The sequence below is a fragment of the Nannospalax galili genome, unplaced genomic scaffold (assembly GCF_000622305.1).
Source record: "Nannospalax galili isolate Female #2095 unplaced genomic scaffold, S.galili_v1.0 scaffold371, whole genome shotgun sequence".
In the NCBI taxonomy this organism is placed as follows: Eukaryota; Metazoa; Chordata; class Mammalia; order Rodentia; family Spalacidae; genus Nannospalax; species Nannospalax galili.
The window spans coordinates 3,498,037-3,512,115 of record NW_008331606.1 but is presented as its reverse complement, the minus strand read 5'-3'; the positions used below and the strand labels follow the sequence as shown (position 1 = coordinate 3,512,115).

At 39.3% G+C, this 14,079-nt stretch overlaps 1 pseudogene; it reads right to left on the bottom strand.

Annotated features, from left to right (window-relative positions):
- Positions 1 to 9,437: 9,437 nt before the first annotated feature.
- LOC103728789 lies at positions 9,438 to 10,922 on the bottom strand (annotated as a pseudogene).
- Between the last annotated feature and the right edge of the window lie 3,157 nt (positions 10,923 to 14,079).

Genomic DNA, 14,079 nt, shown 5'->3' with positions numbered 1-14,079 from the left:
AATCAGCTTTACATAACCAATAAGAAAATGACCAAGGCACATCAATAATACAAACAGAAGCACACTTCAACTTAATTCTCATACCAGAATCACAAACAAAAGAAATTGACATACCAAAATCACAACAAAAGAATAATAAAATGGAAAACCAAAACAATATGTCCCCACCAAACTGCACCAGTCCTATAGAAGGGCTCTACTAGGAGAACCCCCTAGAGATTACCCAGGACACTGAATTTAAAAGAACAATCATGATCGAAGAATTCAAAGAATTTAAAGAACACACAAACAAATCAAAGAACTAAAAGAAGATAGGGATAAACTTCTGACTGAATTCAAAAAAGAGAAACACTGAAGAAAATTCAGGCAGAAATGAAAAAGGAAGTGAAAAACTCAACAAGCCAATTCAAAACAACAGGGGAAGGCCTCACTGCTAGAATGAATGAAATGGAAAACAGAATATCAACACCAAAGGATGAAGTTAAAGAATTGGACCACTCAAGCAAAAATTATGGAAAATTTAAAAAACACAAGAATGGAATATGCAGGAGATGTGGGACACCATGAAAAGACCAAATCAATGTATCATAGGTAGAGAGGAAGGGGAAGAATTTCAGGTTAACGGTATTTGCCAGATCTTAAAAAGGATTGTAGAAGAGAATTTCCCAAAATTGAGGAAACACATCCCCATACAAACACAGGAAGCACATAGAACACCAAATAGACAGGATCAGAAAAGAAACTCCCAGTGACATGTCATAGTAACTAAATGTACAGAACAAAGAGAGAATACTGAAAGCAGGAAAAAAAAAAACAAGTCACATATAAAAGAAAGTCCATCAGAATTATAGCTGACTTATCAATGCAAACTATGAAAGCCAGAAGAGCCTGGACCAAGGTATTTCCAGTTCTACATGACAATAGATGCCAGCCCAGAATACTTTACCCAGCAAAAATGTCGATTAGAGTTGACTGGGAAAGAAAATTCTTCGATGACATGAATAGCCTGAAAGAATACATGTCCACGAAACCAGTCCTTCAAAGAACACTTGAAGTAATACAAAGAGTGGAGAAAGGAACAACTGTACCCCAAGAGCAATGAAAGAAAATAAAGATATAATTGAGGAAACACAAAATAAGGCAAGAACACAAATGGCAATCAAAATGATGGCAACAAATACAGATCTTACAATAATAACCTTAAATATCAATGGACTGAACTCCCCAGTCAAAAGACACAGGCTAAGTGAATGGATTAGGAAACAAAATCCGTCTCTTTGCTGTCTGCAAGAAACCCATTTCACCTTCAAGGACAGGCACTACCTTAAGGTGAAAGGATGGAAAAGAATATTCCAAACAAGTGGCACTAAGGAACTAGCAGGGATTGCAATTCTAATATCTGATAAAATAGACTTCAAAGTAAAATTAATGAGAAGAGATAAGGAGGGCCACTTTATTCTAATCAAAGGAACAATTAACTAAGAAGCTATTACAATCCTTAACATATATGCACCAAATTCTGGTGCACTCAAATTCATAAAAACGACACTACAAGACTTTAAGACACATATTAACCCCAACTCAGTAATAGTAGGAGACTTCAATACCTCACTGTCTCCATCAGACAGGTCAACTGGAAAAAGAATAAACAGAGAGACATCTGAATTGAATGATACCATACATCAAATGGACCTAATAGTCATCTTTCAAATATTCCACCCAAGCACCAAAGAATACACTTTCTACTCAGCATCCCATGGAACTTTTAAAAAAATTGACCACATGCTGGGCCACAAAACAAACCACAACAAATACAAAAAAAAATTGAAATACTGCCATGCATTCTATCAGACCACAATGCAATAAAGCTTAAAATCAACAGTGGAAGAAGCCCTAGTCTCTACAGGAACTCGTGGCAATTAAACAACACACTCCTAAACAATGAGTGGGTCAAAGAAGAAATTAAGAAATAAAAGAATTCCTGGAATTCAACGAAAAGGACAATACAACACAACACAATGTCTGGGACACTTTAAAAGCAGTCATAAGAACGAAGTTTATAGCTCTAAGTGCCTACATGAACAACTTAGAAAGCAGAGGTGGAGATACGGCTCAGTGGTTAAGAACACTAAATGTTCTTGTAGAAGACCCAGGTTCGAATCCCGGCACACACATGGCAGCTCACAACTGTGCATAACTCCAATTCCAGGGGATACAATAGCCTCTTCTGTCCTCCGTGGGCATTTCATGACAGGGGTGCACTTACATGCACACATAACAGTCATACACATAAAATAAAATAATAAATAACATATTTTTTAAAAAAAATTTAGAAAGAGCCCAAATAAGTGACCTAACACTGCAACTCAAGACACTGGAAAGGCAAGAACAAATAAAACCTAAACCCATCAGAAGAGAAGAAATAACAAAAATCAGAGCAGAAATTAGTGAAATAGAAACAAAGAAACAGTACAAAGAATCAATGAATCTAAGAGCTCTTTCTTTGAAAGACTACACAAGATAGACAGACCCTTAGCCCAGTTAACCAAAAGAAAGAAAGAGCAAATCCAAATCAACAAAATCAGAGTTGAAAGGGATATCATCACAATACCCAAAAGATCCAGATCCTTATAAGAGACTATTTTGAAAACCTATACTAAATTTGAAATTCTAAAAGAAATGGATGGATATCTAAAATCATGGGAACGACCAAAGTTGAATCAAGAAGAGATCAACAGTTTAAACAGACCCATAACATACAAGGAAATCAAAACAGTAACACAAAGTCTCCCAACTACAAAAACCCCAGGCCCAGATGGATTTACAGCAGAATTCTACAGACATTTGAAGAAGACCTCCAACCAATACTATCTAAATTATTCAAAAAGACAGAAACACAGGGAGAACTCCCAAATTCCTTCTATGAATTCAGCATCACTCTAATACCCAAACCAGGTAAAGACAAAACCAGAAAGAAAAACTATAGATCCTTAATGAACATACATGCAAAAATTCTCAACAAAATACTTGCAAACCACATACAGATGTAGATCCAAAAATCATGCACCATTATCGAGTAGGCTTTATTCCAGAGATGCAGGGATGGATCAATATACGCGTCAATAAATGCCATTAATCATATAAATGGACTAAAAGACAAAAAACACATCATTATCACAATAGATGAAGAAAAGGCTTTGGGCAAAATTCAACATGCACTCATAATAAAAAGTCTGAAGGGAATTGAACTGGAGGTAATATACCTCAACATAATGAAAGCTATGTACAAGAAACCCGCATCCAACTTCATTCTAAATGGAAAAAAACTGGAAGCATTCCCATTAAGATCAGGACCCAGACAAGGATGTCCACTATCTCCACTCCTTTTCAACATAGTGCTTGAAAGTCTTGCTAGAGCAATGAGACAGGAGAAGGAATTAAAGGAGTACTAATTGAAAAAGAAGTCAAACTATCACTTTTTGCAGATGATGTGATACTATGCCTAAGAGATCCCAAAAGTTCCACCAGAAAACTCCTAGAACTGATCAACACTTTCAGTATAGTGGCAGGTTATGAAATCAGTCTACAAAATCAGTAGCCTTTTTATATACCATTAACGAGCAATTGGAGAAAGAATACAGGGAAATGCTCCCATTCACAATTGTTGCAAAAAAAAAATAAAGAGATGATGTGATACTATGCCTAAGAGATCCCAAAAGTTCCACCAGAAAACTCCTAGAACTGATCAACACTTTCAGTATAGTGGCAGGTTATGAAATCAGTCTACAAAATCAGTAGCCTTTTTATATACCATTAACGAGCAATTGGAGAAAGAATACAGGGAAATGCTCCCATTCACAATTGCTGCAAAAAAAAAATAAAGTATCTTGGACTAAATCTGACCAAAAACACCAAAGATCTCTACAATGAAAATTTCAAGTCTTTAAAGGATTGAGGAAGACACCAGGAGATGGAAGGACCTCCCATGTACATGAAATGAAAAAATTAATATTGTGAAAATGACCAACCTACCAAAAGCAATATATAGATTCAGTGCAATCCTAATCAAAATCCCCATGATATAAATCACAGAATTAGAAAAACAAAATCCTTAAATTCATATGGAAGCACAAAAGACTCCGGGTAGCCAAAGCAACCCTGAGCTGGGGGGATTACTATATCAGATCTCAAAGTATATTACAGAGCTATATTCATAAAAACAGCATGGTACAGGCACAAAAATAGACACACAGATCAAAGGAACGTCATTGAAGATACAAACCCAAATACATGCAATTTCAGCCACCTGATATTTGACAAAGGTGCCAAGGACACACAGTGGAGGAAAGACAGCATCTTCAACAAATGGTGCTGGCAAAACTGGATCTCCAAATGTAGAAGAATGACACTAGATCCTTATCTTTCACCTTGCACAAAAGGCAACTCCAAATGGATCAAAGACCTCAATGTGAAACAGGAAACCCTGAAAATATTAGAAGAAAATATTGGCAGTGACTTACAACATATAGGTGTAGGAACGGATTTTCTAAATTGGACAGAAGTTCCTCAGGAATTAAGGTCAGCAATCAACTAGTGGGACTTCATTAAACTAAAAAACTTCTGTACAGCAAAAGAAACAATCACAAAAGTGAAGAGAAAACACACAGAATGGGAAAAAAAACTTCACCAGTGACACATCTGACAGGTTTAACATCCAGAATATATAAAGAATTCAAAAAACAAAGAAGGGAGAAACCAAATAACCCAATTAAAAGATGGGCTAAAGATCTAAACAAAGTTCTCAAATGAAGAAATAAATATTGCTCAGAGACATGTCAAAAGGTCTTCAAAATTGTTAGTAATTAAGGAAATGCAAATTGAGCCCACCCTAAGTTATCACCTTACCCCAATGAGACTGCCTAGGATCAAGAGAACAAATGATACCAAATGCTGGCGAGGATGTGGAGACAGGGAAATAATCATTCACTGCTGGTAGGGTTGCAAATTCATGCAACCCCTATGGAAAACAGTGTGGAGAACTCTTAAAAAAAACTAAGAACGAACCTACCATATGACCCAGTTACACCACTCCTTGGCATATACCCAAAGGACTCATCCTATTGTAGAGACACTTGTACAACCATGTTTGTTGCTGCTCTTTTCAAAACAGCCAAGAGGTGGAAGCAACCTAAATGCCCCTCAGCTGACAAGTGGTTAATAAAAATATGGTACATTTACACAATGGAGTTCTATTCAGCAATAAAGAAAGCTGAAATAATGAAATTTGTAGTTAAATAGATGGATCTAGAAACTGTTATACTAAGTGAAGGAAACCAGACTCAGAAAAACAAAAGACATATGTTCTCCCTCATTTGTGGATCCTAGCACCAAAGCCTTTTAAATCCGATGTTCTTTTAATAAGATGATGCTGTACAGCAGTTTCTACTGTGTGAAATAACTACCATCATCAGACTTCAGCTGTGCCTGACTGTTAAACATCGTCACAGTTGGGTTTGTTGAAGGTTGTACTGCTTCATTAAAGGAGGGGCAAGCAGGGTCATTGTACCCTCACGGGAGTATCCAGCCACTCTTCCCAGCCAACTGTATGTAATTTGGCCCTAACCACACATGGTCTCCTGGATTTGGGGAGGACTAAGTTATATAATCTGAAGGAGGCTAGGAAGAGAAGGCTTGATTCATGCTGGATAAAGGCTTTCCAGTGTGCACACCCCCAGGTCAATCATACACCTCAGAAACCACTCAGATATCTCAGTAAGTAAGCTCAGTAAATTCATTGGTTCCCCAGGAAAACTTTTATCAAACATTGGTTTGACACTGGAACCTTAAAAGGGAATAAGCACTGCTTAGCATCCCAATGAAAAGAATTCTCACAACAGATGGAAAATTTATTTGTTAGTGTTATTGTGTCTCAAAATTATTAGAAAGGAAAATGAGAATGTGAAAGATGTTAAAGGGATATGAGAATGGAGATATTTTCCAGCATAGACAAAAAAAATGAGAAAGCTTAAGCAAATGATGAAGGTCTGTGTAGGTTTGTTATGATATATAAAGGATGAGACGAAAATAATATACACATAATCTTAAATTTTCTAAGGTCATAGTTTAATCAACTAGATTAAGGAATAAAATATATATCTAGTCAAGGTTTATCTGCGAATTGATTTTTTAACCAAGCTTTATCTACATAGCACATGGTAATTGAAAATACCAGTGTGGAAGAACTAACCTTCTTGACTGTTTAACAGCCATACTTTGAGGCCTATACTAATGTGGTCAGAGTGACTTAAAGGACAGTTTTTACCCCTTGCCCTCCAAGGTTGGCTAAGTTCCAGGGGACTATGGAATGAACATCTCTCAAAACGTCCTGTAACTGTGGTGAGTCATCTGTCCTTTTGTTCAGGGAAGCCATGGAGACCCCACCTGATGGACTTGAACCAGTGTCCACTCTACAAAGAGGAGGGTCAACTCAGAGGAAACATTTCCTCCATACTTCTAAGTGAAGCCAGCCATGGTTGAGCAGGATATTTGACTTATTGTCCCATAGATGGAACTGGTAAAAGAAAAGAACCAGGGGCTCCTCCCAAGCCCACATGACCTGTGAGGGACAGTTCCTCCAAGGACCTTAAGTATAAAATTAAATTTAATTATTTGTGCCAATTATATGGTCTTAAACACCCAAAAGGAAAGTATAACCAAAGAGTAAAGTCATCAGTATAGTTCTTTAAGAGTTCAAGGGATTACGCTTCCCAGACATTAGGCTTAAGTCTACATAAAAAGTTATTTAGACAATTATTTCCATTGATGATTTTGTTCCTAATCAGAAAGCACTGTTCAGGTGTAAGACTTCAAATATTGGTCTACAATACTGTAGTGCCCACCTGTAGCTAAAGGAGACAACCAGCTATTGGTCTAAAATGATAACTAAATTTGTTTTCTCCCCCCATCTAGAAGCCTTTGAGAGGGAACTGACACTGATTCTAACCACTCTAACAGTTATCAAAGTTCCTGAAAGCATATCCTGAATCTGTCACTCTCGAGTCCAGCCTTAGCAGATAAAAGAAAAATAAGGACGAAACCAATAGCAGGATGCTTTTAGAAGCTCTGATCAAGAAATTCCAGTGGACTCTGATATGAACATTTGAAATTTGCCCTGATCTGACTTTTTTTTCTAGTTCCCTGTCTCGAACTTGTAATGCTAACTACTCTTGCCTTTACTTCTCCTTCACATCTCCTATTCACCAGTCAAGGATGTTCTTTTTCCCCTACAGATAAGAGTTATACAATGTGGGAGTCTTTTAGATAGATCCACTGAAGGGGTACCCCAGTTGCCTCACCCTGTGTCCCTGTTCAGCATGGAAGAAGCCAGAGAATTCTGCATCCTGATTCCCTATATGCAAGGTGGGTAACCTCTTCAGAGAATGGTGTGATAAGAACAGGAGGTAGGAATTGGCTGGACAGTTAGGGTAAAAAGACCACAAAGAAAAGTAGCCAGCTTCTTGGCTAAAAGTCAAAATGTCCTTGGACATCTTAGGAGCATACTCCGTTCCAAAGGCCAAAAACATCGAAAGTATTTGTGAGCTCCTATCTAATCTTTAAAAGATTTTATGGTTACCTCTTCAGAGGGGGGAATTTTAGAGTAGCAAAAAGCCCTATAAAAAATGAAGAAAGAGTACATGAAGTTATCAGAAAAAAGTGATGGGCAGATATGGAAGGAGTTGGAGGAGAGGACGTGTGCATGGATTTGATCAAAACACCTTACATGCATGTATGAAATTCTCAATAAATTATTTTTTAATTAAAATAAAAAAGAAAACAAACTTAGGACATATACTGATATGCTGAGGTTTAAGTTTGTAGTCTTATTATTAGTTACTATTTTTGGCTTGTGGTATCTTTTTAATATTTTATTTATTATTTACTTGTATTTCATGTGTATGAGTGTATTGCCTGCGTGTAGGTAGGTGCACCAGTGTCGTGCAGTTCCTGTGAAGGTCAGAAATGGACATCAGATTCCCTGAAACTGGAGTTATTGACCATTATTAGCCACCATGTGGGTGCTGGAAATCAAACCTGGGTCCTTGGCAAGAGCAGTCAGTGCTCTTAACCACTGAGCAATCTGTCCAACCGCTGGTTTGTGGTATCTTTTGTTTCACTGTTTTCTTTTTCTGTCTTTCTCTACCTTAGTGGGTATTCAAGAATGCCATTTTTTAATATTTTGAACAACTCAATTTTATTAAATAAAACTGCGTATACACAACTGAAAGATTTATAATAAACCTTGGCAAGAGCAGTCAGTGCTCTTAACCACTGAGCAATCTGTCCAACCGCTGGTTTGTGGTATCTTTTGTTTCACTGTTTTCTTTTTCTGTCTTTCTCTACCTTAGTGGGTATTCAAGAATGCCATTTTTTAATATTTTGAACAACTCAATTTTATTAAATAAAACTGCGTATACACAACTGAAAGATTTATAATAAACAGAAAAATTACATGAAGACTATTATATGTAAAATAGATTTGATCATTGTATAATTGGTAATATCAACACTAAATTCCCACTTGGAGGGTAGGGATAGGACAAGGGCATATTACTCCTATTGAGCAAAAAAAAATAATTTCAGCTAAATATATATGAAAAACTTTAAGAAAAAAATAACTTAAAAATTGTAAAATATTTTTAAATTAAATAACATTTTTTGAATAAAGAGCTCAGTACAGCCCTTGTAGAGTAAATTTTATATCCCAAGAGATCTGATATAAAAGTGGATATTTAGAATTAGAGCTTCTTCAATCAGGGTCCAAGAATGAAATAGATCTCCTTAATCTCAAAAAACAAAGTGTTTTCAAATGTCTTCAACATCTTTCTTAATGCTCTTGGACAGGCATAGTAACACGGCCATAGTCCCATAATACTGTGGAAATCATGGAGAGTCCAATGTTTCTAAAGGGCATCCTGGGTGGTTCTCAGGAGGGACTGGCAGTTTGATCAGCATTCCTTTCTGAAATAAACAGGTCAAGATAGTAACAGAGAGTTAAAGACAAAGCACATTGGCAAAGAGCCAGTACAAAATAGTGAAAACCGGGAATAAAAACAGCAAAAATAAAAATATAAACAATTGATAGAAATCCAGCTATACCCACATTCAAAATGAAATCTCTTTGAAACACATATTTGAACAAGTGATGTTGGGTAAGTGGGATGAACAGTTTCTAAGTTTGCATTAGGTACATCCACCCTACAGATGGTGATACATACAGCTCTCCCTTACTATAAGTTCGTCCAGGTAGACAAGAGTGAAGCTTCTCCCACTTCCTTTCCTCCAGATAGAACCTGTTTCAAGTCTCTTCAGTCCACCCTGCCTGAGGTATGTAGAAAGATCATGAACGCGCAGAGCAGCCCCAGCAGCAGGTGGTGTGGCTACAGTAGGTACTTGTGCAGGATCTCCCACACCATCCTCCTCCTGAACAGAGGTATGTGCCGCTGAGAGAAGTTGATAGGTTGTTCTCGAGAAATATAATCTGCATATTTGCAGATAAACATTCCGCAGTCGCTGCCATTCTGCTGCTGAGAGATCTCCTCTGCAGTCATGCTGGATTGCCTCCACTCCAAAGGGTTCAGATCTATATTTCTCTGTGTTGTGCTCTCGATTTGTAGATACTGGAAAATAATCTTACAGATCTGTTGTCCATTCGCTCCCGTTGAATCCAGGTATACAATACTCTTTTTCCTTAGGTCTATGGCCACCAGGCTCCAGTGAACCTGTAGGTGAATTGGCACAAGAATCAGTTCCTTTGCAAAGAGATCTACTTCCTGAGTCCATCTCCTCAGTGATCTGTGGCCTCCACTCTTCAGTCTGGTGTAAAAGAAGGTGTTAAAGGCATAAAGCAGTGGATAGCCTTGGATTTTATTTCTTTCCATGAGAAGATTCATATAAAAATTGATTATTTCATCATTGAGCCACTTGGTATCATTTAGTGGCTGCATGTCTCTATGAGTGATCTCCAGTTTGAATGCGCTACTTAAGATCTCATCTTCTGGCCCTGGGCCCAGTGCATCACTGATTTCCTTTTCCATGTCCTCTGTCACATCAAGGGCGATGTCCACTGCTCTGCCCTTCTCTTGGTCTGCAGGAGCCTTTCCCTCTCCCTCAAGCACTGGCGTTTTGGTGGTGAGTAGGATATTGCTGCCACTCTCCAGGCAGAATTGGGGCTCTCCTCCTTCCAGTAAGTCCAGGTGGTATCCTCTTCCCTCTTCTTTTTCAAGGATTTTTCCAATTCTCTTCTGCATGTCAGAATTTTTTTCTTCTGAACACTTCTTTTCACTCTTTCCTGACAACCGATGGTCTCCTGTAACAACAGAGGCAGATTGTCTGGGGTGGAACTGAGTTGTTTTGGATCCCTGAATCTCTCCTCCCAGACAGCCTTTGATCTTTAAGGTGTCTTTGGGAACACAGTAGGGCCGCTTGCCCTTGCCACCCTTGCCACTACGCACAGACTTCACCTCAGTGACGCGGTTTTCCTGAGGTACTCTAAAGCATTCTCCAGGCTTTAGCTGTATTAGAGCCTCTTCTTCACACAGGAGCTCTGTATTACCCTTTTTCAGTTTCATCCTCTTCCTAACCTTGCCTGGCTCTTCAGACCCCACCTTGGCTCCTCCCTCTTCCTGGTATTTCCTCTTTTGTCCTTTCCCTGGATCTTCGGGCTTCATCTCGGTTCCAGGCTGTTGGCGAGGTTGCCATGTGAAGGAACTACTTGGACAGTCTTTGCTAAGGTGACGGCTATCTTCTGTAGTATAGCCTTCCAATTTCCAAGTCAAAGCGAGGGTGGGCCTGACTGTGGGTGGGTGGTCTTGGGTTGTTGTCACCCTGATGTCTGAAGGATCGTTTACACCAGCAAATAACATATTGGTCCTGGGTCAGAAATCTGTTAGTCCACAGGATTTAGGGCTCAGATGACCTCTTTATCAATGGAGGACACCTTGGGCGTTGGGGTCAGTCAGAATGCAAAGCCAGGTGAGCGAGTGTCTTCCACCTGGTGAAAGAATCAGTCTAATGTTGTTTCTAAGGTGGCAGTACACCAGTCCCACTATTCAAAACTCAGAGTTCAGGCCTCTGTCCAGGGCACACTGGCCCTCGAGGACGAGATAGCGCAACAATCACGCGAAAATGTTGGCGGATCACCGCCGGTAAGACACTAGGCCTTGGCCGCACAATCAATGTGCTGCAAGCGAGCCTCACAGCTAATGCCTATCAGGAGTCGCCCTAGGCAGGGCCTGGAAGGTTCCTCATCAAGCTGTTAGGCAGTTTGACAGACCTTGATTCCGGATTGGGGGGGGAGGGGGTCGAGGCCCCGCCCACATTCGTCTATTTCCGGGATCTAACGGTTTTTCCACAAACTAACGTCTTTCTTGGAGTCTGCCTATGTTCCACAGGCCAAGCTATCCCAAGGCGAAATGGGAACCCAAAGGGCAGATGTGTAATTCTGTCTTCACAAAGAGAGAATGTATTGGAAAAAATAGTCCAGTTTACCACACTTCGTTTGGTTGAGACTGACTGAGACATGAGGTGTGGAAGACAGAATTGGTGTCCTGGAAACTACCCACATTCCCATTCTTCATTGCTGAGCACAGAGTAGGATTAATCTCAGTGATTCGTTTAGATGGATCCACCTATGTGGTTTATTTTGGCAAAGAAGATATAGCTCAGGCGATGTGTGTTTCTTCCAGACAGATGTTTAAATGCCAATGCAGAAGTCCCTTTTTTTGCAGAATTCCTTTTCATCTCTCTTCCTGCCTCCTGAGGTAGGGACAGTGGGTTGAGGTGAGCCTCAGTCAGCCCATATCCTTGAGGGAGCAGAGACTCCTGACAACTATCAATGGAAGCAAAGGGGATAAGCTTCTACAGTGTTGAGCCACTGAGATTTGGGGACTGCTTTGTGTCACCACAACCTAGGCCACCCTGTCTAGGACATTTTTTAACTTTATTGAGAATTTAATACATGCATATAAGGTGTTTTGATCAAATCCACGCCCATTCCCGCACCTCCAACAATTCCCATATCTCCCCATCACTTTTTTCTGACAACTTCATGTATTCTTTCTTTTTCTTTCTTTGTTTCTTTGCTTCTTTGTCTCTGTCTTTGTCTCTCTGTCTCTCTCTGTCTCTCTCTCTTTCATTCTGGGGCTTTTTGCTACTCTAACATTCCCCCCTCTGAAGAGGTAACCCTAAAATCTTTTAGGGAATGGATAAGAGCTCCCAAATACTTTTGACATTTTTGGCCTTCAGAACAGAGTTTGTTGCTAAGAGACCCAAAGACATTTTGACTTTTAGCCAAGAAACTGCTCACTTTTCTTTGGGGACCTTTTGCCCTAACTGTCTAGCAATTCCTACTTCCTATTCTTGTCACACCGTCTACTGAAGCAGTTACCACAAATTGTCGATAGGGAATCGGGATGTGGACCACTCTGGCTTCTTCCATGCTGAACAGGGACTCAGGGTGAGGCAACTGGGGTACCCCTTCAGTGGGTCTATCTGAAAGACTCCTAAATTGCATAACTCATACCTGTAGGGAGAAAAGAAGGTCCTTGACTAGTGAATAGTTGTGAAGAAGTAAAGACAAGAGTAGTTAGCATTACAAGTTCTAGACAGGGAACCAGAAAAAAGTCAGAAAAGGGAAAATTTCAAATGTTCATATCAGAGTCCATTGGAATTTCTTGACGAGAGCTTCCGAAAGCATCCCTCTATTGGGTTCCTCCTCATTTTTCTTTTGTCTGCCAAGGCTGGACTCGAAAGTGATGGACTCAGGAATTGCTTTCAGGCACTTTGATAGCTATTGGAGTACTTAGAATCAGTGTCAGTTCCCTCTCAAAGGCTTCTAGATAGGGGGAGAAAACAAATTTAGGCAGCATTTTAGAACAATAGCGGGTTGTCTCCCTTAGCCACAGGTGGGCACTACAGTATTGCAGACCAAAATTTGAAGTCTTACATCTAAGCACAAATTTCTGCTTAGAAACAAAATTTTCAATGAGCAACAATTGCCTAAATAACATTTTATATGGACTTGAGCCTAATATCTGGGATGTGTAATCCTTTGAACGCTTAAAGAAATATACTGACCACTTTACTCTTTGGTTATACTTTCTTTTTGGGTGTTTAAGACCATACAGTTGGCCCAAATAAATCTACTTATTTTTACACTTAAGGTTATTTGAGGATCTGTTCCTCAAGAGTCACATGGGCTTGGGAGGAGACTCTGGCTCCTTTCTTTTACCAGTTCCATCTATGTGAAGATAAGCCCAAGGTCCTGCTCAACCATGGCTGGCTTCACTTGGAGGCATGGAGGCAATGTTTCCTCTGAGTTGATCTTCCTCTTTGCAGACTGGACACTGGTTCAAGTCCAGCTGGTGGGGTCTCCATGGCCTCTCTGAACAGGAGGACAGGTGACTCACCACAGTTGCAGGACATTTTGAGAGATGTTCCAGAGTCTCCTAGAACTTTGTCGACCTTGGAGGGCAAAGGGCAAAAACTGTCCTTTAAGTCCCTCTGGCCAGATTAGTATAGGCCTCAAAGTATGGCTGTCAAACATGCAAGAAGGTTGGCACCAGTCTAGTAATTACCATGGGCTATGTAGATAAAGCTTGGACAAAAACCAAACGTTCTCAGATAAACCTTGACTAGACATATATTTTGTTCCTTAAACTAGTTGACTAAACTATGGCCTTAGAAATTTTAAGATTATGCATTTATTACTTTTGTCTCATCCTTTATATGTCATAGAAAACCTACACAGACACTCATCATTTGCTTAGGCATTCTCATTTTTTCTGTATATTTTGTGAAATATCTCCATTCCCATATCCTTTTAACATCTTTTACATTCTCATTTTCTTTTTAATAATTATAAAGCATAAGAACATTAACAAATAAATTTTCCATCTGTTGTGAGAAATTTTTTCCTGGGCATACTAAGTAATGCTTATTCCCTTTTAAGGTTCTAGTGTCAAACCAATGTTTGATTGAAGTTTTCCTGGGGAACCAATGAATTTACTGAGCTTACTTACA